The sequence below is a fragment of the Topomyia yanbarensis genome, chromosome 1, assembly GCF_030247195.1.
Source record: "Topomyia yanbarensis strain Yona2022 chromosome 1, ASM3024719v1, whole genome shotgun sequence".
NCBI lineage: Eukaryota > Metazoa > Arthropoda > Insecta > Diptera > Culicidae > Topomyia > Topomyia yanbarensis.
The window spans coordinates 116,771-142,069 of record NC_080670.1 but is presented as its reverse complement, the minus strand read 5'-3'; the positions used below and the strand labels follow the sequence as shown (position 1 = coordinate 142,069).

The 25,299-nt window shown below is 36.4% G+C and overlaps 1 protein-coding gene across 2 annotated transcripts in view; it reads left to right on the top strand.

The window, feature by feature from the left end:
• The window catches only part of LOC131676509 (homeotic protein antennapedia), a 121,029-nt gene that overhangs the window by 22,434 nt on the left and 73,296 nt on the right, over positions 1–25,299 (top strand). Inside the window, exon 1 of one of the 2 annotated variants that reach the window (XM_058955575.1) lies at positions 2,513–3,212. The exons of the other annotated variant lie outside the window; for it this stretch is intronic. The gene's annotated coding sequence lies outside the window, so the exon portion shown is untranslated. Of the gene's footprint in view, positions 1–2,512; positions 3,213–25,299 lie in introns of those variants that run through there. 2 annotated transcript variants of the gene reach the window in all.

Sequence of the window (25,299 nt, the reverse complement as noted above, 5' to 3'; positions counted from 1 at the left end):
ATAGGCATGGTTGCTTTGTCGTATAGAAAATCACCCTTGGCTTGCTGTATGGGTGCTATAAGATTCCGTATCTTGTAGACAAAGTTCAGATTCTTTCCAATGTAAAAGTTTTTCCCCGGAAAAGGTTTTCCAGCAGCAAGTTTTCCTCTCTACTGAGTAGTCGTCAAATTGTGAGCATCCCAGCGTCCAACGAGTGTGAGCTAATCAAATTTAATTTCCTTATAAGCGCAAGAAACTTTATGGTGTTGGAAACCGTTTTCCCGAATATTTATCATTAATCTTCAGCGCTCTAGTGGCATTTCTCGCCCTCCAATAAAAACAAACATCAACAGTATTCTATTTTATATGTAAGAGAATTATACCTAAATCTAACAGTTAGATATATGTAAAGAACAAGGAAATAAATGTCACTTGAAATGGTTGCAATTATAACAATACCCGATACGTCTATAAACACAATTAAAAAAAAGACATTTCACTTAAGTCCGAAACGTCCCTGCCCTGTATCAAACATAAAACAATACAATCCACTATGAATAATGCATCGATTGTCATGTTTGGTCGATTTTCGTCAGGTTATTTTTTTGTTACTGAACTAATTCTGACCTGCAGAGATCATCAGCAACCGTCGTGTTTCTCCGTTTCAAGTGCCGTAGAGTGCCCAAAACGACAAACCTCTTGTTCTGGTTCAGACGCCAGTAACAAAAATCAATTACCTCGAACCACGAGCTTTCTGTCACCAAAGGCGCTCTCAACACTGCATCCTGCTTCTGCGTACCTCGCGCACCCGGCTTCTGTTTACATCTATCCGGTCCAATACCGTTAAAAGGATGAAACTTAAAAGATATGATTTATGGCGCTCCCCGTACTGACTGGTTTGTTGTCTAGTGGAATGAATAAAATAATAGAATATGGCAAAGGCATTCCTGGATATTCAATGGGTCTGTTGATACACTCTAAATTTAGGTAATTTATATCGTTTATTTGTTTTTCATATACATTACTTTTTGATTATGTTGATTAGCTGAAAACTTAAAACATTCCGTAGGTAGTTTAAGTTGAAGTCACCAAAAAGAAAATTAGAGTGTATTACTGGAATTACAATCGTTAAAGGTATGGTCTTACAATCCGTTCGAAAAAATTGAACATCGACGCAGCTATCACAATGCATTTGTTATCAATTATTCCATTGGCATTTCTGTATAGTACCTTTTCCGAGTAAGCGAGTGAAATTGACCATACGTTTTTTAGGGAAACAACCCGTGGAACGGATTGGCCATCGGCGGGTTTTTCTATTCTTTCCTACTGTTGGTGTTGGTGAATCACACACATCCTAAATCATCGTCGTGAAAAGCCGTAACGCCGTCTCGTTTTCCTGCTGTGTACATGCTGTGCTCTTCCTGTCAGCAACGAAAATTTGGTGTGCGGAGACATGGTGGAGGCCAAACAAAAAATAAAACTTTATGTGCGCAGCATCCGTAATTCATTGTTTTCGTTAACAACATCATCAGCATTCTCCACCAGGCTACTTTCGACGCAATGTGTTGGTGCGGAGAAGAAAGTACAGTAGTAGTTGAAACTCCAAAAGGAAATCCATGACGCCGGGATTCCAGTTTTCAGACTACTCACTAGCACTCGAATCTGTAGAAGCAGGAAATGAAAAAGGCGCTTTCGGAAAATCATCATCGGAACCCAAGTAATGACGGAGCTCAGCTTCTTGCAATGTTGGTATATAGGGAGCATGAAAGGGCGCTAAAGAGATGAACACGAGAGAGTTTTCCACCCAGTACGTTTCTGGCTAAATTCAAGGATTTATGGTTTGTTATTGTTGCCTTCTCTATCTCACTTTCGACCATATTTGCAATCTACCAGACACCCTAAATCATTTTCCAACGTAGCTCTGAGAGTGGACCGTACCAGTTGGAATTTTGGTCGAATCTTATTTCACCGAGATGAAGTTGGAGAGCAGCGAGTAAACCACCTTTCACTTTTCCCAGAATTCAACGTTGGTGAGTGTAGGTGGGTAGGAAGAAGAACGTTCACTTCAAGCAATATCTCAAAGCATGATAACAAGATTCGATATTTCGTTTCCGAACAACTGTAGTCGCCACGGTGCTTACTACAAGTTGAGAATGGTTTCTTTCATTAGTATTAGTCTACGTTGAAATTCATAGATGTAACTCAAGCACGTCGGTAGTTTGGAAAAATCAGTTAAAACACTCGCTTCTCAGCAGTAGGATGGTGTATCATCAGGCTTCAGATGATTTTTTGCTCATAGCTCAGAAGACTTACTTCCATAGCTCGGACCCTTTCACACATCAGACAGAATCGAATAACAGAGAGAAGCTGGGTATGTGAAAAACAATGTAAAGCAACAAAAGGCTCTACAAAATTCAGAATATTTGGAGCTGGCTTTAAAAAAACGAGAGCGTGCAGAGACCGTCGGTGATAGTGAAAAACGTACTAGGGAAAAATCGGGGATCCTTTTTCTCATCTTCATCACTCTTCGATGACGTTCTTTTCTGAACGGGTGGAAAATCGTTATTCTCTGCTGGTGCCAGTGGTGTTTCGTGCAGAAAAGTTTGGGTTCTTTTTTCGAAAATGTAGATCTTTAACCGAGTGCAGTGGAAAACAAAATCGGAACTGACTGCGGGAACTTCGCTGCAAGATATGTTTTAAATTATTTTTGAGTTTGCTTATACTTTTGTTTTTGTGCTTTTTACTCGCGGTACATATTTTGATTTATTCGCACAAAGTTAAAAGTTTAATTATAACCCAGTTCGATTTATGAGTTCAAAAATAGTTTCGGTTAAACTACTTTATGTAAGCCATTAAAATTAGTGAATATGCGTTAAATTATAAACTCGTTCACGTAGTGATTAATGTCTAGCGTTATCAGACGGTTTCAATTAGCAAAGTAAACGTTATATAAATAAAAGGACCAAAATTCAATGAAAGTAACACCGAATATTGTCAAATTCAAATCGCAAGATGCGTTCAGAATTAAAAATGACGGTAGCATTCAATATTTGAGAATCGGAATGAAGAAACACCGCTCGTCGTTCACAGCAAAAAGACGAAAGTGTATGGATTATTTGAGAGGAATGTTGCTACCGAACGATAAAACAGTGTACAAAGACCATTGCTTGCAACGCTCGATTGTTAGATATTTCAAATTTCAACAACCGTATCCAGTTCCAGCGGAAAACAAGGTAAACGACAAAAAATATGCTAAAATATTCAGTTTGGTAATGACCAGAAAAAACGGGCGGAAGGTGCGATAATTAAGGTCGTTTAATAGAAGACTCCCAGTTGGTAGCTGGATATAGTGAAAACAGACACAAGTTGTACAACAAATTGAAAACAGCAAACCACCGAAAAAGAAACAAAAGCGCAACATTTTTGAAACATTGCAGTACAGTACAGCTCGCTACAATGAGGAAGTGGGAGAATAATAGCACCCCCTTCAGTGAAATTGATGGCTTTATTATGCAGTCGTGGTTCAGAAATTGAAGCACGAAACAAAATTGCACCGAATTCTGTTATCGATCTTTATGTGAGAGAGAACCAACCTCATCAGCTGTCATTATAGGCAGTTGTTGATGTTGCAAGGTGACGAAAAGTGAATTTATAGTAGTGTCCAATGTCCATACTGAATAAAAACTGCAGTACGAATGGTCTCTCGTTGACATGAACATGGTACAAGTGTGAATCGACATTATTTCTCTCGTATCTAAGGTTAAAGTTTATGAAATACATAACAGCATGGCCTCATAGGTGGTCGTGTTTATAGCAGAATTCTAATTCAACAATCGTCATGATATTTCAGAAATCATATTAAAATACTATGATGGATGCTTTTAAATTTATTGAAAATTACGAGAGAATTCCACTTTTGTTCGAATTAATATGGCAATGCAAAAAAAATCAATAGCAAAGCATTGTTAGATGTTTTGAGACACACGAATCATACTCCACAGAAAAATCACGATGTGTTTAGTAGAACAACTTTATTCGAAAAATTCTACGTCTCTAAACCTTCAGCAACTTTTTAATTTAAAGTTTTTGGGTTTTACAATGAAACTGGTTCACATTGTTGCCGTTAGGTGGAACTATAGGCATTTAAATATTACAAAATGTGAGATTCTGAAGGACAATTTTATTGCTTACAACTTTGTAGAAAACTACAAATCAATCTAAAATCGCCCGAGAATGCTATTTGAATTTTATTAAGTTTCTAGTTTTGCGCGGGGCCTACTGGTTAAAAAACCGGTTTCCAAAAGTATTTTTATTTATAAACGCAATGGTTTGCCTTATTTTAGCAGTGTGTTCAGAAGAATATGAGTGCTAATGAAATCCTACCTTTAAGCGGAAAAAACATAATATTAGATTCCGCCGTTTTATGCGCACCAATGACATTTTATGAACAAGCAGATATAGGGAAATGTGGACTAAATTTGTACGAAATTGGTACTCTTATCAATGATACTGGGTAATATAGCAAAAAGGAACAGTTGTTTTCTGCCTCAAATATATTCGATTCCTCCTTTTTTGACGCTCATTTTGGAGTATGATTGATGTAATCTTGAATCAAGCTCCTTGTAAGATATATTTGACTTAAATTTCAACCTGAAAATATATTTTTTCCGGTGTTACGGGTTGAAGAGAACGGCAAGACAGCAAATTCGCATTTTTGCCTTTCTGAAATAGAAAGGTTATGTAGTCACTCTGAACATCGTAAACCTAATCCCGGCCCGGAGGGCCATGTGTCATATACCATTCGACTCAGTTTGTTGAATTCGGCAAATACCTGTGTGTATGTAAGTGACCAACAAACGCACATCAGTTACTCGGAGATGGCCGATCCGATTTTCTCAGACTTAGTCTTAAATGAAAGATATAACTTTTCCACAGGCTGCTATTGAATTTCATTTAATTCCGACTTCAGTTTCCGGAGTTATGGGTTGAAGAGTGCGGCCACACAGCAAATTCACATTTTTGCCTTTCTCATATAGAAAGGTTATGCAATCACTTTGAACATCGTCAACCTAATCTCGGCCAATGTTTTTGACTAACATAGGTTTTCTGTATTTTAACAGGGGCGTAGTTAGGGGTATGCGGTGAGGGGTTAACATCGCCAGTTCATCACACGCCACCCTACCCTAAACCACCTCTTCCACATCAAGTCCCCTCCCATCAAGCCCCCTCCCCCTCACCGAATAAAATTTCCTAATTACTCCTGAATAAAAAAGTGGGTCTGAATGTTCGATTTCTGAAATGAACTCATTACGTAATATGCAATAACCGCATTTAATAAACATTTGCGAAAAATTTGGTTTGACATGATTTTGAGTTTGAAACTATAAAATTTAACCGGATTTAAAATTTCTTAACAAGTTCAACATTTTGAGCGGTATCCGCCCCCCCTCCCCCCAACACTCCTCCTAGATCCGCCGCTGGTTTCAAGTGTTTCAGCGTCGACACATAGCATCTCAAGTTCATGGCTGTCGATCCATTGTATGTATGTGCAAATCATACTGAATATGCAATTGACAATAGACATTTTCTCCATTACATTAAACATAACCAGCCATGAAATCGTAGTTTGATGAATTAAAACAGGTTTTTTCAATATATAATCAATTCAGCCATTCGGACATTTTCCTGAATCTACTGGACCTCAACCTGTGATCTCAAAAGTATAGATTATTTGTTACGCCCGATACCAACGCTTCCAAATTAAATAGCATCACTAGAATGTTCTGCTCGCTTCGCCCGAATTATATGTTGCATCTTTTTCATCATTCTAACTCATGCAGAATAAACTTTGATCACTACCACAAAACCTTAGACGGCGAATAAATCCCAATCCAACCCCACTTGCGCAGAAGTAATCGGATCTGCTGGTCTACATTGAGTATGAAAGATTATTTAGTTGTATCTTATAATTTATATCGTGTACGACTGCTGTCGCTAAATTGTTTTTGATCTCCGACAATCGCATGCCTTCGTTTGGTTCTCCCTTATTCGCCATATCCCGGAGAGAGTGGAGTTTGGTTTATTTCTTTGTATTCGGATGTTATGCTTGTTCTGTTCGCATATCATGCGACATGCGGTAAGATATGGAGTGCAGCCACTGTGCACAGTAAGGAAAACTGGTTGATGAAACTAAAAGTCTGTCCCTGATGATAGACATGCCGACGAGCTGAAAGATTCAGACCGACAATGCACTTGACTGGCATCCGTTTTATTTGTTTTAATTTTAATTGAAATTTTTATCCCGAATTAGCAACAGCATCACTCATATAACGACAAAAGAGCTCAACGTTTGTTTTGGGATGTATCGTAAAAGGGGACTTATCGAAACTGGTGAACATTCGGTTCTGACTACAACCCGGTTGATTTGGAAAAGGAAAATGAAATACCGAAATATATATTTCGCTTTTGCTGACACATGTTTGACGTTCAATGGATGCCTTCGTAGCATCCATCGTTGGGCACTTTTTGCTCGTCAGACAACCGAGAAAAACACTTTGTTTAATCAAAAAGTTGTTCCTCATCTCACGTTCACTGGCTTCCTTATCCAAATAAGTGCGACGAAGCACAGTAGAAAAGTTGACTAACGAAATCGTTCCATTTATTTCATTAAAGCTTAAGCTTTTCGATCAAATTAGAACACCGCAGCGGATACAATAAAAAAGAAAGAAACGGAAAAGAGGAGATTAGAGCGTAACACCCAGAGAACAGAATTAATTAAATTCAACTTTGGGTTTCTTTATTCACAGGGCTGACGCTCTTCTTGTGCTATGTAAGAGAACGATAAAGGAAGTAGCAAAACATTCTTGAAATCTTGGAAACATCCCAACTCGTCGCTGCTTTCTGTTGGCGTTCATCAGACTCCATGTCATCCCGATTTCCCTGAAAATTCCTTTTTTCTTCAATGGCACGTCGTAAGAAAATCTCTTTTTTGTTACGAGATCTTCTCTCTGACACCTTGATGTGAATGGACCAAATCTACTCGAGCAGAGACATACAAGCCAGTAGTGAACCTTGGCGGAAAATTAACAGCCTCTATCATATATAGACAAGTAGAACTTGTAACCTGAGAGCTAGAAGAAATGTGTGTTGAATGTAAAATAGATAATGAGGGTTATTTTGTTGAAAGTACTCGTTGCATCTGAATTGTAGTCACTTGGAAAAATATCACGAAGGAGCTGGTTAGGCATTTGCTGCATCTCACGTATCTAACCAATCTAATCTAAACAGTTGTAATGTTCAGAACTATGGAACAGAAGTAATAAATTTTACAACACGCTAATTTGATTGATATTGTTCCTCAATTCAATTCGCAATCAGTGCAAGTGTTTATTTGATTTAAAATGTTTCGCAAATAAATATTCATGAGGCAGCGGCAAAAGGAACGAGGAGAAAAGTTGTAAATACACACAAGTATAAACGTCTCGACTCAGCACTATAAGTAAATCGAATAGAACGAGCAACCGAATCGAAAGATTTACATTTCGTTTGTGCTGGATATTTGTATTTATTTCCATATGATCAAAGTATCGAGCAAAGGAATCATAAGGAAATGAAGGTGTTCCGGAAAAATATTGATAGAAATAAACACACACATTGTCAGAGCCAAAAGCAAAACATAATGTCGGGATAACGTCCATGCGGCAATGGGACATCGGCGATAGGAGGAGGAAAAATATTGATAAATTACATTCAAGTCACGTTTTTCACAGATGCTATCGAGACCCCGAGGAATCGATGCAAAATTCGTACATGAAGAAGGAATAAAAGCAGTGTTATTCTTTTGCCTGACATAGAATTTAAATAAAAACACCAGTTCCCACATTAAATTGATCCTTTCGTCGCTGTAGCATATCAATATTAATTCAAAAACAAAATCCAATAGCGTTTAGACTATCGTTGAAATATAGTCCACATTTTACCCTAAAAGCTTCGTCGGCTCCAAGACCTACAGTATCCTATTCTTCAATAGGTTACCACCCAGCTTTAACTTTTCACTCTCGATAGTTTTTGCGGATAAGTTGATGCACATACACACTCTTTCAAATGGGATTGAAGTGTTGCAAGCATAAATCACATTAGGATGTCTTAACTTTTACAGAGGTACGTCCCACATTTAGTTCGCCAACTTGCTTGGACGAGCGTCGAGGATCAAATAAGTACTGCTGCGACCTCTGGAAGCAGTGAGAATTGAAGGTGTGCATTGCATTTTTCTTCTCCCCTTGACAAAGGCGTCAAGTCGAAAAAAGTTTTCTTCCTTCCTTTGCTTTTCCTGCAGTTCAGCTAAGAAAAAAATAGCTTGATTAAGATAAATGCTTGCTAAAAGAGTCAGTCGCCATTGCAGAATAAGAAAATCGGGGGTAGGGAAGAGCATGAAGTAATTTTAGGTTACACCAGTTCAAGAGGTTGAAACATTTTTATAGTCTATCGCTCGCCAAAAGAAGTTCCACGGGTCATCGCGATGATTTGTTGTGGTTCGTTTAAGCTAATACATGTATGCGTGTGTTGCTCGTGGATATGAAAACATAATAATCCACTTCGCCTAGGGTGTGACTGGATCTTGTTCGACGATGACAGTACATATGAACTCGAGTAATTAACAAAATTGTGCATCCTCCACCTCCGTAAGTGGTAGAAAGACTAATAACCGTATATTTCATGGTGTTAAGTCTATTAGTTTGTGGATATACCATATTAAGAACCTATACCTGACGCATAGGATCATTTAATGGCATTCTGAGGTAAAAAAAAATCATTTTAGCTAGACATCCTCAGCCATCGGGTGGGGCATCTAACCTGTAGTTTTGATGCGGCATCTATTCCAACTGTTGGGGAGAGATACCGCACGACGACATTTTCCTCTGAAATTATAGATGACCGTGATCGTGACAAGAATGCCTTCTAAAAGGTCCAACTATTCAGCTGATACATGATGCATCAAAAAAAAAATCGCGTAGATTTAAAAAACTAAATTTTGACGTTGTCCTAAAAATTATCGGCACTCCGAAAAGGTATTGAACGCACATAATCCTTAATAAATTATTTGTAGGTGAATAATAAGGATTACTTTACATCTCCACGATCCACGATGTTGTAATTCTTCGAATGACACACCCGCAATATCACATTATCGTAGTAAAGTGACTCTATACACGAGATGTAGGGTAAAGAGGTCTAATATGCCCCCCTTAAGCAAAAGTAGCTATATTTCAACATTCGACACTATGATCTCCGCAATTTCAAAGATTTTTCAAAGATGCCTAAATTCTATTTTTTTCTTTCATCCAGGGCAAAATGCCCCCGGTTACAGTGTTATATGCCCCACCACAAGAGTATGGTATGCCCCATAGTAATCGGTGCGTATGGGTGGGGCGTTTTAGCAGTGAATGCAGGCATAATTCTACACGCACACAAAGTTTTAAGCTAAGCTAAAAACTAATATAGTAACTATAATATTCTAGTAAGATACTCGAAATAGTTCTATCAAATCCGACTGTTTCTAATTGATTGTAATGCTATTGGAAAAAGTGGGAACTTGCATCAAAATAGCTCTTTTGCAACATATTAAAAATACCAAACTAACTTAGTACGTTGATTTCATGAAACGATACTGTTACCAGTCATTTTTACTTTCATTCAGGAATCCTAGGAATTGAAGAGGCATTTTTCCCCGTTGGGGTGTATTATAACCTTTTACCCTAGAAAGTGTGGTACCGATGCGGCATCTCTTCCGAAATTACCATATATAGTAAGATGGGGTGCCGTTTAAGCCAATATATTCTGATTTGTTAAGATGGGGTAACGTTGACCACGAACTTCAGAACGTTTTATTTGAATTCACAAATAACTACACCCAAAACAAAAATCTCTTGCAATAATTGTAAGCGATAATCACTTGCAAATAATGTTGTTGCTTGCAATTTTGCAATTTTTGCAAGCATATAAAACATGTCATCTCTTGCTATTCGTACATACGTTTCTTCAACACACTGTCAAAGGATTGCCACCACATTCACGTGCCTATGCCAGTTTGTATAGCAACGCACGCCGAGTTTTTATTTACTATCTGCTTTTTATTCATTTCTCACCAACATCATCAAACGCAGTATTGTGGCTTATTCATTACACACGAGACAGCATCGAATTCCAGATGTGCTGATTGTACGAGTTTTAACGCTTTGTCAACATGTGCAAATATAGAACAGTGCCTATAGACAGTGCTACGACGTGCAATGACGTGAGTTTCAAGTCTGAGGCGTCCTTTACTTTTTTTATTAATCGTGAAATCATCCAAGTGTTTATATACGACTTTTATCCACTTTAAATTATCTGATAGCATGGTTGGATGGATCAGGTATGGTTAGTGATCTGCTCGTGCGGGGCTCGTTTTTCAAGCCAGCTGTCTTTTTTATCTAACGCATATTGGTCACCAATACACATACATAGCTAATACATTGGCAAAATTTGTTTTTTTTTTGTTTCTTGCATTACATGCAAGGAAGCTTCTTGCAATTTTTGCACATTACCAGAACGCTTGCAATTTTCGCTCGTATTTATTGCATTAATGTAAGCGATTTTTACCGGGTACGTTTTGGGTGTATGCAAAATTTGGAGTCGACTGATTATAGTCTAACATCCCGCATGAGCACTTGCTAGACTATGTTTGATCTTAAGGAATTATATATGTTGAGATGCGGGAAAAAGGGAAAAAAATGATTTTTTTTATTTCTATCATAGAGGTTTCAACCTTAAGGTCATTCGCCTCTTCGGGTTAGAAAAATCTCTTATGAAAAATTTCTAACCCTATGTGCGGGGTCGGGACTCGAACCCAGGTGCGCTGCGTACAAGGCAATCGATTTACCAACTACGCTAAGCCCACCCCCAAAATTAAATTTTTGTTTGTTTTTTTTTATGAAATCATTTTTTTTCTTGTTTATTTGGCACGGCTCAATGCGTTAGCATAACTGAGCTGTGGGTCTTTTAAGATTTTTACAATGTGTAAAAATTAAACTTAACTTTCAACTATCCATAGGGTCTTGCTGCTGCGTGTTGAGATCCTCTTCCTTGGTTTCTTGATGCGTTGTCTGTAAATCCTTCTTCATCGGTGTTTGATTCTTTATTAGTGGTGGTGATTGTAGGTTTGGAGACATTTGGTGTAATCGTTGTTACTTCGATGTTGGTAATGGCACTTGTTTTAGTGGTACTGGGCCTGATCGTTGTTGAGCTGGTATTTGTTAATGCCTGGTCCGCAGTCGTTGGTTTACCAACCGGTTGTTGTTAAGCATACGACGACTGTATACCGGCTTTGGTCGTAGCAGGTTAAATCTTCTTAGCAGCCTCTGTACAGGGTTTTCCGTGGAGTAGCGGCTGATCGCAATGTTGGCACGTAGGAATCTGCCCTGGGTACGTGACTAGTGTTCGTTGAGAATGTACAATACCTTGAGGGCATCTGCATGACATGGTCAAGTAGGAGGGAATAGATTTTGTCGGCCGCATTCTCACTACACGAACGCCATTGCCAAGTCCTCGCAAGAAATTGCTCCAAGTATCTTCCTTAACACTATCCACCTCACCGTATTTTGACATGAGTTGATTGATAGCGGCGGAACTAGTACGTAGTGCCAGGTCATGTAGCTTTTTTTCAATACTGTCATTTTTTCATTACATTCGCCGGGGTGTTTCGAGAAGTCAATAGCAACACAGTTTATCCGCAACGGGACATACTCTTGCTTTGCATTGTCACTCATTAGGGGTGGGCGTAGCGTAGTTGGTAAATCGATTGCCTTGTACGCAGCGCACCTGGGCTCGAGTCCTGACCCCCCACATAGGATTAGAAATTTTTATCATATAAGATTTTTCTAATCCGAAGAGGCGAATGACCTTAAGGTTAAAGCCTCTATAATCAAAATAAAAAATGTCACTCATTGTTTGTTCAAGTTTCACACACTAGGTAGAAGGAATCAATTTTGGCTTTTACAAATAAACAAAGCGGTGGCGCACGGGTAAATTTGATCACTTGGTCTGCTATAGCTGCGGAGTAATTTATACACAGATAAAAAATTCATGTAAAATTATGCTAAATATACTGCACTGCAATTCATGTAAAATTATGCTAAATATACTGCACATAAAGGAAACTAATAGTATAAAATTATGCGAGTGATTAATTTTACATTGGCCACAAATCGTACTATAAATAACTTACGTATGTATTGGTGACGATACCGACATCAAAAAAAAAATCCGTTAAATAATACTACCAAGACTTCAACCAACAATCATTGACTCACCAGAGACACCCCCTTATGGACCAATGGCTAAAGCGACACATAACAGCGTGACTGCAAAATGGCGTACATAAGCTTCGTTTGAGCGTGGACGATCCAATCGCATTGAGTTGCGGCTCGTGTATGGATGTGTATGACGCAGTTAGTTTTTCTCTCTGCTCAACACCGTTTCGTATAAAATCGTGTAAAATAAGATATTTTACCTGCAAGTTGAACGAATGGCGCGCAGGTCTCGAGCAGAATAATGTAAATTTCCATAGGAACATACAGATTTGCACGATTTTCAGGGGTCATTTTATGTGCATGATATATAGTGTAAATTTATTCGTGAAACATAATTACACGAATAGTTTTTCTGCGCTATCATGAAATACGCTTAAGTTAATTTTCATATTTTTTTGCTGTGTAAAACAAACACTTTTTTACCTGAAAACATTATTAAACAAATTCATTATTAAAATATGAAAATTTTGACGAAAAAATAGAATCGTTCAAGAACATGGCACTTAAATTACGAACAAGCTTAAAAAAGTTTTTATATCTGTTGAAAACTTTTTCGGCTATCGTAATCACCGCAAAGACGTTTTTAGGAAAACATGATTTCGAGATAATTGCGTTTAAAGTTTCAAGTATATGCCACACCTCCGTAAGGGAGCAAGATGAAAAACTCTTTGCGTCTATTGCCACGATCTCTATAAAAGTTTGAGATAAAATTTTTAAGAACCAGAACTTTACTACAGAAGAATACAAAACAAATTCGATTTTTTGGCCGATCTTAACATATGTAACTCCATAACAATTTTCACACTTTTGGAGAAATTGTGGAATTATTTACTGTTCCAGAGTTCATAGGAAATCAGATTCAAACCCTGCCCTGCATTCGTAATTCTGCTACTAATAACACAAGTTTACAAGAAAAATTATGTTGCGAGAAAAAGTGTTTTCTAGACTAATATTGGGTCTCTTAACTTATAAATCATATTTATTTTCTCTTTCAAAGAAGCGTTTTAGAGATTTTTTCAAAAAACGTGTTTTCATGTACTTTTTTGCTTTTTGCTCTATATCTTCGGAAAAATTGATCTGTTCGGGAAAATCTACATACTGTTCAAAAGGTGCTGATTTACCCTTTCCAGAAACATAATATGTGTAGAACCCATGGAGTCCTGGGAAACAACGTAATTTAAAATGCGCGTCAATTGATTGATCAGTAGACTGGTTCATTTTTTGACTTTTAGCTCCACCAAGCTCTACTGATTCCTTTTATGGCCCTTGGTAATTGTTCAAATTTTGGTACCAATCGGTTTTGTCAACGGACCCTCTAAAAATTTTAAAGTTTATATGAAAATTAGTATGGAAAATCGGTTAAAATTGAAAATGAATTCTTAAAAAATCACCTCATCAATCAATTCATAAGAACACTATATATTTCTAAAGGTACTGAACACATTCGTGGAACATTGTAAGTTTGTGAAAATTCGCTGAGAAAAGTTATTAACTAAAAAATGCAGGATGACTTCAAAACAAGTGGATTTTATAATTAATCATAGCAACCCTGTTTGAATAGCTGCATCTGCCATACGGGAGTGGTTGATGGTAAGCCTAGTTTACACTTGTATAACGATGGAGCTATTGAAAAAGGGTTGCTATGATTAATTATAATATCCACTTATTTTGAAGTTATGCTGCTTCTTTAGATAATAACTTTTCTCAGCGAATTTTCACAAACTTACAATGTTCCACGAATGCGTTCAGTTGAAGAATACCTTTAGAAATATATAGTGTTCTCATGAATTGATTGATGAGGTAATTTTTTAAGAATTTATTTCCAATTTTAAGAGATTTTCCATACTAATTTCCATATAAACTTTGAAATTTTTGGAGGGTCCGTAGACGCAACCGATTGGTACCAAAATTTGCACAATTACTAAGGGCCATAAAAGGAATCAGTAGAGCTTGGTGGAGCTAAAAGTCAAAAATTGAACCAGTCTATTGATCAGGCTATTAGTTTGAATAATATGTATCATAGTTTACTTTATGAACATGTTATTCAAACCTTGAAAATAATAGCAGTTTTCCTTTGTGGCGAAGAGAGATGAACAAGACAAAATATTTCATCAGGTGCAGCAATTGATATAAAATTCGGGTGAATAATTTATCTGTCACATTAGATTTTGAAAAGATAATAATTTTTTTTGGAGCAATAAAAAATTAGAGTAAAAAGTAAAAAAAGTACGCATAAACACGTTTTCTAAAACTCGAAAATGCTTGAAAGAGAAATTGAGTATGATTTTTGAATTGACAATTATTTATAAAAACTATGAAGGTAAGTTGAGCATTTTACTTGAAATTAGAAAGCATACACCAACAATTCAATAAACTTTTGGCTATTGCTGTTTAACCTAACCAATTTCAAGTACAATGGACGAGCGTTTTAAAAAGCCGCAGCGCAAATGTTTCGCCGTTTTTTCTAATTAACATTTTTCATGACGCAAAAATAAGAAACTAATATCCGTTTATTATAGGTCGAATATTCAACAAAATAGTTTATGAATCTTACTATTGAGATTAACAAGAGTGCTTCTAGCACACAAACAAAAATATTTTTTGGGTTCAAAGACAACGGTACAAGTAGAGTTACAATTTGGCAGGATATCGTATTTTTTGGGATTTCAGAAACCTCTCCGGTTGTACAATACGTACGCTTATAGGACTGGTTTACATTTTTCAGTATTTTATTAGTACGAAACTAAATGTATATTGAGCACATAACATAAATGCTACAGAAATTAATGTCTGTGCTGAAAAAATGTTTTCTCAAAACGCTCAATTTCCACTTTCGATGAGTTGGGGATATGACTGGATCAGAGTATTACCCAGGAGGCTTGAAAGGAGACGACCCTCGACGGAACTGACTGGTCTAACCGTACACGAAACGATGAAACTTTCCATCCTTCGCTTCTCCTTCGATATGTATTTTTTTATATGTGCCGCATACCCTCGGCACCTCTTTCTTCCTGCTTATTTGAACGTCTTCCGACTTGTTCCTAAGAAATTTTTTGACATGAACATAATTTATGACTCCCCTACAGACATTAGAACGAAGAAGTGGAATGATGCCACTCTTCTCTACTTGTCTGCTTTTCGCGTTGCGTTCGATAGTATTGGTACATGTCTACCAAAGCTTCCAAGGATTATGAAAAGCTTTGGATGAAAATACCGCGACGGAAAATGTCACTTTGATATGATTTGACATACTCGCCGAATTCCTATATAAAACGAGCAAACTTGACAAACAGTTGATGAAGGTTTTTAAATTCCGTTTTAAGCTATCTATCAAATGAGTTAAGGGGAAACAATTAACTTTGTGAGAATGGAAAAATAGACTTATCAATTTTTTTTGCTCATATTTTCAAACGTTGCATCAAATATAATACAAATACCCTCACTGAGAACAGCTGGCGAAAATATGAAATCGAAAAATATGAAGTAAAACGTATACTCAATAATAATATTTCTCGGAAATACATCGGACATTCTCCGGAGGTGAAAGCAGCAAGACGCCTTCAGTTTGCCCGTGCAGTCAAAGTAGTGGTACCAATGGCTCACACCACGCAGGGCATCCACTGGTGGTGGCAACACAAAGTATGATGCGGCAAGACCAGCGAGAAGTGATTCTAGATGCAAGCGGATACGAAAAATGCCCTGGCAGCAGGAAATCTCACTGCCAGCACGAAAATGCGGCAAACCTCTTGTAAGCGTGAACACTAGCACAGTGGGTAGTTTGGCGTATCGAAAGCCAAACTTTATAATGTTTTGAATATTCCAGACTCTCACTAGTAGTTATATATTCGTTCATTCCTAGCGGATTCAATGAATCACTAACAATGTTCCCATATATACCAGATTATTTTGACCAAAGCAAACATGTTTATGTCACTGTAGCGAGAAAAACCGGATGTATGTTATTCGGGACGATAATACAAAAAATCGGCTCAGAAAAAGTTTTCATAATAATAGCGAAGGGTCTCTTATTTCTATGTTATATTTTTTCCTGTTGGTGTTCCTCATGGTTTCAACAGCCGACGTTTTTTCCTGCTGTTTTGCGATTTTTCGTTTCTGCTCGTACATGAAAAAATCGACGGACCATGACTATGTCTAACGAAACAACAAAAACAGCACACTATAAAACACATCGTACGTCGTTCGCGCGTTCACCAAAACACAGCATGATTTGAAAGGTTTTTGGAGTTTTTCGATGCCAGATCCCCCTCATCCTTCTACCAGCAGGGACCATCATCGTATACATGCAGTATCGTTGGGTTGATTCCAGACACTGCACTCGTGGAACGCACAATCCATTCAGCAAGAGTTTCAGGTCGCTAACTGCAAATGGGCAGCATTTTGGATAACCGTTCTACGGAGTTACTTCGTATCATCGGAATTTAAATAATTAAGGTCGAAATTAAAAGTGCTAGAAGTTTTATGTATGGTAGAAGCATCTCAAACAAGTTTGTGCAAAAAGAATGCCATATGGCAATAAAGACATGAAAAACATAAAATTTGGACCTTAATTTTATGGAAGATGACAAGAATCACAATTTCTCAATGAAATTAGGATACTATTTTACCAAAATTAGTCTGTTGATGGAATCTTAAATATCAATTACTCTGTTGGTGGAATCTTCTATTTTACCATAATTTACCTAAAGAAATTTATCTAAACTTTTTGTTGAGTAGTCTTAGTTTTACCTTCTGGAAGCAAAGCCCTGTATTTCTATTCCATTTTAAGCGGAAGCATGTGGTTGGTTGTAGTTTCTCCACATACGTCAATGTACTACGGTAATGCAAAACTGTTTCTCATTGTGGTAATATACAGTAAAACTACGAGAAAAATGGAAAAATAACATTCCAATTTCCAAAATGTCTTTATCTTTGACATCTCATTCAATAATGACATGTGTATCATTTTTTGGAATTTGTATTATTCTTGTACTTGTGAAGTTTAGTATGCTTGTTGCATTCGTTTTATGTCTCAGATTTATCACCTGTTACGGTAGTTTGAAGCTATGTTGCATGATTTTAAAACGGACTTAATAAGTAACAAAACTCCGACGCAAATCACCGAATAACATGGGGAGCGTGCCATTGAACCAATATACTCTGATTCCTAATTCTGGGCATAGCATACACTTCTATTGCGGGAAAAAATGTTGATTTACATTGATTTATTGATAGAAAAATTTAGAAGCAGTTTGCGAAAAACCATAATCAAGGTAAAATCTAGTTTTGGACCAAAGCTACGCGAACACATTGTACAACGGATAATCCTTGATGGGTTGCGAAAGTTGCGCTACATTACCACACCAAACCCAAGTATTGACGCTACATTCCGTTGTGGATCTAGGCCTTCAATTTCGACATCCTTCGTTGTCGATGCCTAGCATACAAAATAGTGCCAGTGCAACGAACCTACTGACACTGAATCCGTTCTGATCTGGATCCGAACATATGACACCTTGCATATGCAACCAGCGCCATTGCTCAGTACCACGAAACCAGAGCTACTAATAACATACAAAATGCTATATTTTGTAAATTTATCAAATATACGAAGTTGAAAATTCTATTTGCATTTTGTACTTTAAACTTTAGAGTTTATGTATGTACTCATATTTCCATTCCCATTATATCGCGGTTTGATTTCATAATCGCTTTAAGACTCTTTAAAGAATGTTTACAACCGGTGCCACACTTTCGGATTTTTCGTATCATATCTTTAATATGGTCGTTTCACATTGCTTGATAACCAAATAATGATAAGTTTCAAAATCATGCTGCTATGTTCTGCTAAACAGAGCAGTCCAACGAATTGAATTCTTGAACAGGTGTATCATAAACCACTCTTCAATAGGGTGTCCCAAAATGACATCATGTTAAAAAAGTCATCGGGCTAACTTCTTAAATGAAAAGTTAGGGTATCAGGACCACTTACTTCTTCGGAGTGAATTTGCTAAAACGCTCCCTACTGGTGGCGAATTTTGATTTTTCGAAAAATGGGCCGATTTTGGGTAAAATTTCAAATTCATGCTTGTTGAAATGCTTCTGAACTGTCTTAGATTTTATTCAGCATTTTTTTTAATTTTTCTGGAGATAAAAATGGAGAAGTTTGGTTAGTTAGTTTGTACAAATTGTGAATTATAAGAGCGACACAGCCTTTAAAACTTAGTAAAAAGTGTAATTATTGGTGTTTTTCATTAGTTTTTCTTCAAAACTTGGTATCTACAAAATTTTAAAAGCATAGGAAACACTTCAAATAGTTGAGCCAAATATAGGGGCGTATTTTCGATGAAGAAAGTGTATAGCTACGGCTAGTAGGGTATGAGTTATTTAAGTTTATGCTAGATAACCTTTTGACATTTTATGCTATTCATAAAAAATAGCACTGTTCCAAAAAATAAAACAATTTCAGTGTGCTTAGTTCGCATTTTGTTTTTCGTAAAATAGGAGGAAAATGATGAAAAATTGCGTTTTCTTCTTGTCTCTAGTACATCAGAATTGGTTTTTATGAACATTTGACGATTTTTTTAAAAATTATTTAGTATGTTAATAACCACCTTGTGGGGTTGAAATCATGAAAATTAAACAAATATGTCGAGTTAGTGGAAAGTTATGGCGTATATTTGTATGCCAAATTGATTAACGCATTCAGATTTTGTATATAAAGTCTCATTCCCATGTTAGGTACCTTAGAATGAAGAAAAATGCAGAAGGGTGGGGTGTCATCAGCAAACCAGAGCTATATTTGCTTCCCGGGACATCACACGGGACATGTGGCTTTAGGCGTTCACATATGTCGTGTGAACTGTTTGGAATTTTTTGTGTCTAACTAGTGCTAATTTGGGTACTAGTTCAGATACAACGTCTAACTAGACACCGATATGGTGCTAGTTACTGACGAGATGAATTCGAAACACAAAAAAACAAAACTTAACTCAAGAGGTAATTCTGGAGAATAAGCTTTTCTAAAAATAATTAGAGACTTGGCATCATTAGTAAAGTTATCATTATTTTTATAATTGATGGGTACAAAAAATCATCAAATTCTCATTAAACCCGATCCTGACGAACTAATGACAAACAGAAAACGCCGTTTTAAATTATTTCCCTTCTATTTTCCAAAAAAACAATATGTGGTCTAAGCACATTTGAATTGTTTTATTTTTTGGAACATTATTATTTTTGATGAATTGCCAAAAATGTCGAAGGTTATATAACAAAAACTTATATAACTCATACCCATTTTACCGTGCTATACACTTTCTTCAACAAAATTACGCCCCTTTATTCGGCTGAAATGAATGAAAATCACCGAAAATTACACTTTTTACTAAGTTTTAATGGCTCAGCCGCTCTTATACTTCAAAATTTGGACGAACTAACTAACCAAACTTCTCCATTTTGATCTCCAGAAAAATAAAAAATACTGAAAAAAATCTAAGACAGTTCAGAAGCACTTCAACAACCATGAATTTGAAATTTTACCCAAAATCGGCCCATTTTTCGAAAAATCAAAATTCGCCACCAGTAGGGAGCGTTTTAGCAAATTCACTCCGAAGAAGAAAGTGGTCCTGATACCCTAACCTTTCATTTAAGAAGTGAGCCCGATGACTTTTTTAAGATGATGTCATTTTGAGACACCCTACTCTTCAATGCATAATAGAATTACCTAGATTGACTAAGTAATATTTTAATCAATATACTAAATACACGCTGTCAAGTTGAACATCAATATTTTGAAAGTTTTTCTCATCTGAAAAAAATATTAATCACCGTGCAGGCCAAGTAATAACACATGCCAATATTTTCGTCTCTTGAAGCCTATTTTCCTATTTCTCTATCGTTTGATTTTAAACCGTCTTTCTGAATTATTCTGCTTATTTTTTCTGGACTCCGCTAGAGCCTATGACAAGTAATTTGACAAACGACAGCGACTTCTTAGAATTGGCTACCGAACCTTTCATAAAATATTTGATTATTTCTTCTTTTTTTTAAATTCAGCAGAGTTTGAATCACTTAACAATTGCAAAATCTAATTTTGGATGCCTTTTTTCAACAAAAATTATTATTATATTTATAATTAAAAAATAACACTGCTTCAATTATTTAGACCAACTCTGTAAAAAGTAAAATTGTTGCTTCGCACTATAACATGTCTTATTTGAAACAGCTCTATAGTTGAATGGGGTGAGATAGATGTGTAAAGGATATAGATAACACTATGGGGCCAATCAGCAGGATAGCTGCGAAACCTGAAAATCCTGACAATGACGCCAGAATGCGTTGAGGTTAATGACAATATGAACGTTTTCACTTACACAAGCTATCTCTTTGTATCAGGGTTCGCAATGCTTTTACACATAATAAATAAACAATTTTCAGCGGAAGGATATAGGAATTCATGAATCATCTCCTAGAACGGATAAACTATGACAGTTTCAGTTTGAGATTCTGTCCGCTAGCGAAACGAGAGGTGCATTAAGAGATTACATTTCATACGATTCGGGGGACCGTGTTTCCTGTCCGTGGGCAGGAGAGGATAGACATCATAGTAGTTTAGTGATTATAAGTAGGTCCGGAATCGCAAGGCGCCCCATACTATACTGTGCAGGAAGTCACAGTTTGATCAAACATCCTACCGTACGTCGCCACGAGGCCCTAGAGAAGTAAACCAGCAAGTGTAGAACTCCCAATGCGAAAACAAAAGGATGAGCCGGAGTGAAAAAAAAACTCGGAACCTACCCGTCATAACTCATATTAACAACCACCCACACACACCCTACCCCCACTCAAAAACACTATTTGAATAGTTGTCAGGCCCAGTCTAAACCAGGGTTGATGTTTTTGATTTATGGCTCTCAGGATAAACAAAGTGTACGGCCAGGTTGGCTGTTTTTTGCGAACTCATTGCATATATGCTTCCAGGATTCCATTACAGTTTTGCAGTTCGCGAGTATGGAACCGTCGCCTCATGGCACAACGCTTGTTTGCCATGTCCGCACATTTTCGTGGAATTTTCTCCAACCAGCTCGTACTTTTTGGCTTTTTGTTCGCACTTCGTGATATCACTTGTTCGGTGAGTATGAACACGAAATGGCCAGTAGAATGACCGTTCCAAAGCAATAGTACACATTTGAGAAACAAGGTAGGTAGCATTAGTGTCTAAAAACTAGCTTGAAAATGTAAACAGAAAACATCCACATCTAATAATTTACTTGGCGCACAAGTATGTAATTCAATCTAGTTGCATTTTGCACGTGAAATTCTCAGCGACCAAATTGGAAATTGGATTACTGACGTTTTAGTTTACTAATCTAACATTACTTCATTTTACGAATACAACACTTATATATTTCACAATATGGCCTTTATTCGTGGGAGCTGGCGATAATCTCCAACGCTGATTTGATCATAGAACCAGGATAAAAAAATGATTAGGAAAAACTTTTATTGATTATCATGGACAAAATTGAAAGGATCAGTGACATCAAGATGTGCTCAAGAGTATTTTCACGGTTTTCAAATGTCAACATACAATATACAATATCTGTTTTGTATTCTAGATAACTCCAATACCGATCTTCCTTTCTTAAACTGAAAGGTTGATAAAATCGCAACATTCCGCGTTCCCTATCATCTAATTTCCATATATTTACTCGTCAACAATGCTAGTCTTGAAAATGAACCACCTTGGTTTTGTGACTAATTTTGTCCAGTCTTATTTTATTGCAAATAAGCAGTTGTCTTAATTTTATTATTTTCAAAATTACACACTTTTTGTCACATTTAATACCAAATGTTCATTGGTTTCATGGCATTGCAAGGGAACACGCATCCGTCGGGTGCGCCAATCGAGCGGACATTTTTTACTGGGTCAACTAATATGTTTGTTTGGTTAGTGTTTATTTGGCCAACTAGAGGACCAACTCATAAGGCATTTAATGTGCCTGAGGAATACGCATGGTCTTGTCTGAGTGAAATGATGACTGTTGAATCATGTATAAGAATTGAATATTATCAATTCACGAGACGGATCGAAACCATGATTTAATAGAATAAAAGCAATAATTTGTTACGTTGTGTTGTTCTTGGAAAATCGAGTTCCGCCAGGCTACAGAAACAAGGAATTAAATTATTGAATTAATCATTAAAACCGATTCCATAATACTAGTTATTACTTATGTAATAAAACAAACAGTATTTAAACTGGTATTGTTACTAGTCACATTTCTACTAACAGAACGAAATACTAACGGCAACTGTACACTGGGGTACAAATGTGCCCCACGCCAACTTTGACTCCTGCTTCCACGAAGACCAAAAGTAAACTGGCTGTACCGCCGTTTCCTACTCTTACTATAAATTCCAAATTGAATTATGGTTAGTGTTCCAGATCGGTAAATGCCGAATTCTCGTCGTCACACGGCTCCAAAGATGGCGTGGGGTACATACTCCACTAAACGAAGCGAAGGTGTACGTGCTATCGAGGTATACCTGTATAAGATTTTTCAAATCAGATTTATTCATATTATTGATAGATGAACAAACAGTTATTAAGACAAATTGTTGTAGTCTTTTTATGTACTATTTGTAATAATAACATATATTTGTGAATATCTTACATCGATTGAATAATAGCATTTTAAATTATGTTAAAAAACACTTCAGAATTGAGTTTCTTCTGTATGAACCTAAAACTGCAGTTAAAAACCGGTCTTTAATATTTTTAGCAGTAAAGTCAAAATTTTATAGTACGTTAAAGTCAAATACTTACACATTTTACAAAACTTCTCGAACAAAGGTGATTTTACGAAATTATACATTGTTAAAAAAAAATTTTGTTTCATTGTTCAAACAAGAATTACTATCAGCACCCGTTAACAAGAAGCTGCCTAACTGAATATTAAAGTGATGCTTCAACCTTAAAGGTCATTCGCCGCCTAACTATTTTGTAACATTAAAAAAAAAAATATTTGAGCTTTTCAAATGGGTGTGCAAATATATCTAAATTTTCAATAGGCTTGGTATTTTCTTTTCCTTAAAAAAAACAGCGAAAATAGTTTCCTTTTTATCCCTAAAGACCACTCTTTTGATGTTATGATCATTAACCCTCATAAAGATACAGTTCTCTAGTTTGAATGAACTTGTAATTTGAAATACAAATGATCGAGCGTTTTCAGGCTTTCGATTCTCTCACTGATAAAACGACAAAAGAGAGGCTTTTGATTTCATTGGGTTTTGGGAGCGATGTTTCTTGTAGTCACAATTTTACCTTACCTTTTTGAGAGTTAAATATTAGTTAACTAATTATTAGCCAGCCTACTATATATAGTAGGTAGTTACACTAACTCCTATTACTGAAGTAACAATGCATAACAGCCATTGTCAATGAGCTATTCTTGTGTATATATTCTTGCTTCGCTTGGACATGCTAGAGTGGTAAAACAGGTCTTTATGTTCTGTTGTGATGTAATTTTCAAAATTTTTGTCAGGGTGAAGAACATAGAATTTCTCAGTAACAACGGTATCGATCATCAGTTTTTACCAGGTGTTTCTTATCTGTTCTTTTACAAAAATGATTTTACTTGAATAACCATTCCAACTTTCTTCGACTTGAAAACTCAGTTTGTGCTGCGCACGAAAATTAATCTTTTGTTCGAGGAGTTTTATAAAATGCCTAAATATTTGACTTTAATGTGCTATGAAATTTTGACTTTACTACTAAAAAATATTAATGTCTAAATCAGAATTGCGGGTTTTCAGGAATCAGTAGCGTCTCGCTTAAATGGCACGTTCCCCATGTTGATCGGAGATTTGTGCCTAATTTAATTTAAATTTTAAATGCTATTGTTCAACCGATGTAAACGATTCAGAAAAATATCTTATTATTACAGATAGTACATAAACAGAATAAAGCATATTTGGCTTAATAACTGATGAATAACCTATGAGGTATATGACACGTGGACTATATACATGCTAAATCGGGAGCAGGGAAAAATAGTTTAAATGGCAAGGAAAACAGCAATATCATTTACGTTGAATATATTAGTAGCCTGGACTGCATTATTGAACGTTCATTATAGAATTGTGCTCTAATGAATAACTGCTGGCAATAATTACACACGAAACAAAGTATTGAAAATCTACAGCCGTCGTGTAGGGATCAGATGTAGTGATGACTCACCGTATAAATATCGTTTACCTATTTACAAAAGTGGTTCGTGTCCTAACAGACACCGGCTAACAGTTGCGAAAGCTGAGATACATGAGCGCAAGACCTCGATTTGTACACTTACAGTTATGCAAATGAAATCTTTTAAATTGTAGAAAAAAACTAGTTAACAAATTTCATGATTATAAGATGTCAATATATCGGTTTTCAAATTGCTTGTTATGCCAGCCCAACGCGGAAGTCGGTAATGAAAGGGCCATCACCACATGTGAATGTAACTTACAGACATCACCTTATTTCTACAACTAAAACTAAAAATGAAATTCCACAGTTCAAGAAGCGTACTTCAAAACACAATTTAGTTTTACGATGGTTTGTCCATTTGACATTGAAGAATATATATTAAACGAGCAATGAACTCATATGCTTTTTTGTCAATTTAGCAGTTTTTGCACTGAGTACCTCAACTATTCCTAATGTATTGGATGATGCACCATCGATGGAGAGCAATGCATAAAGAGACCACTGGATAGATGAAAAAGATACGGCTCCCAGTCGTTTCTAGTCTTAAATTTCACACAAAGGATTCTGCCATCCAATAGAAATGTTTATACTATTTTGATTAGACAAAAAATTCTTTTGGGAACATTCACTCTGAAACAAATGTTCTATTCTCAACTCCTTGCGGTGAATTTTTTAAATTATCCGCATTATTCGTCACAGCGTTGTTGCAATGTGATGCAT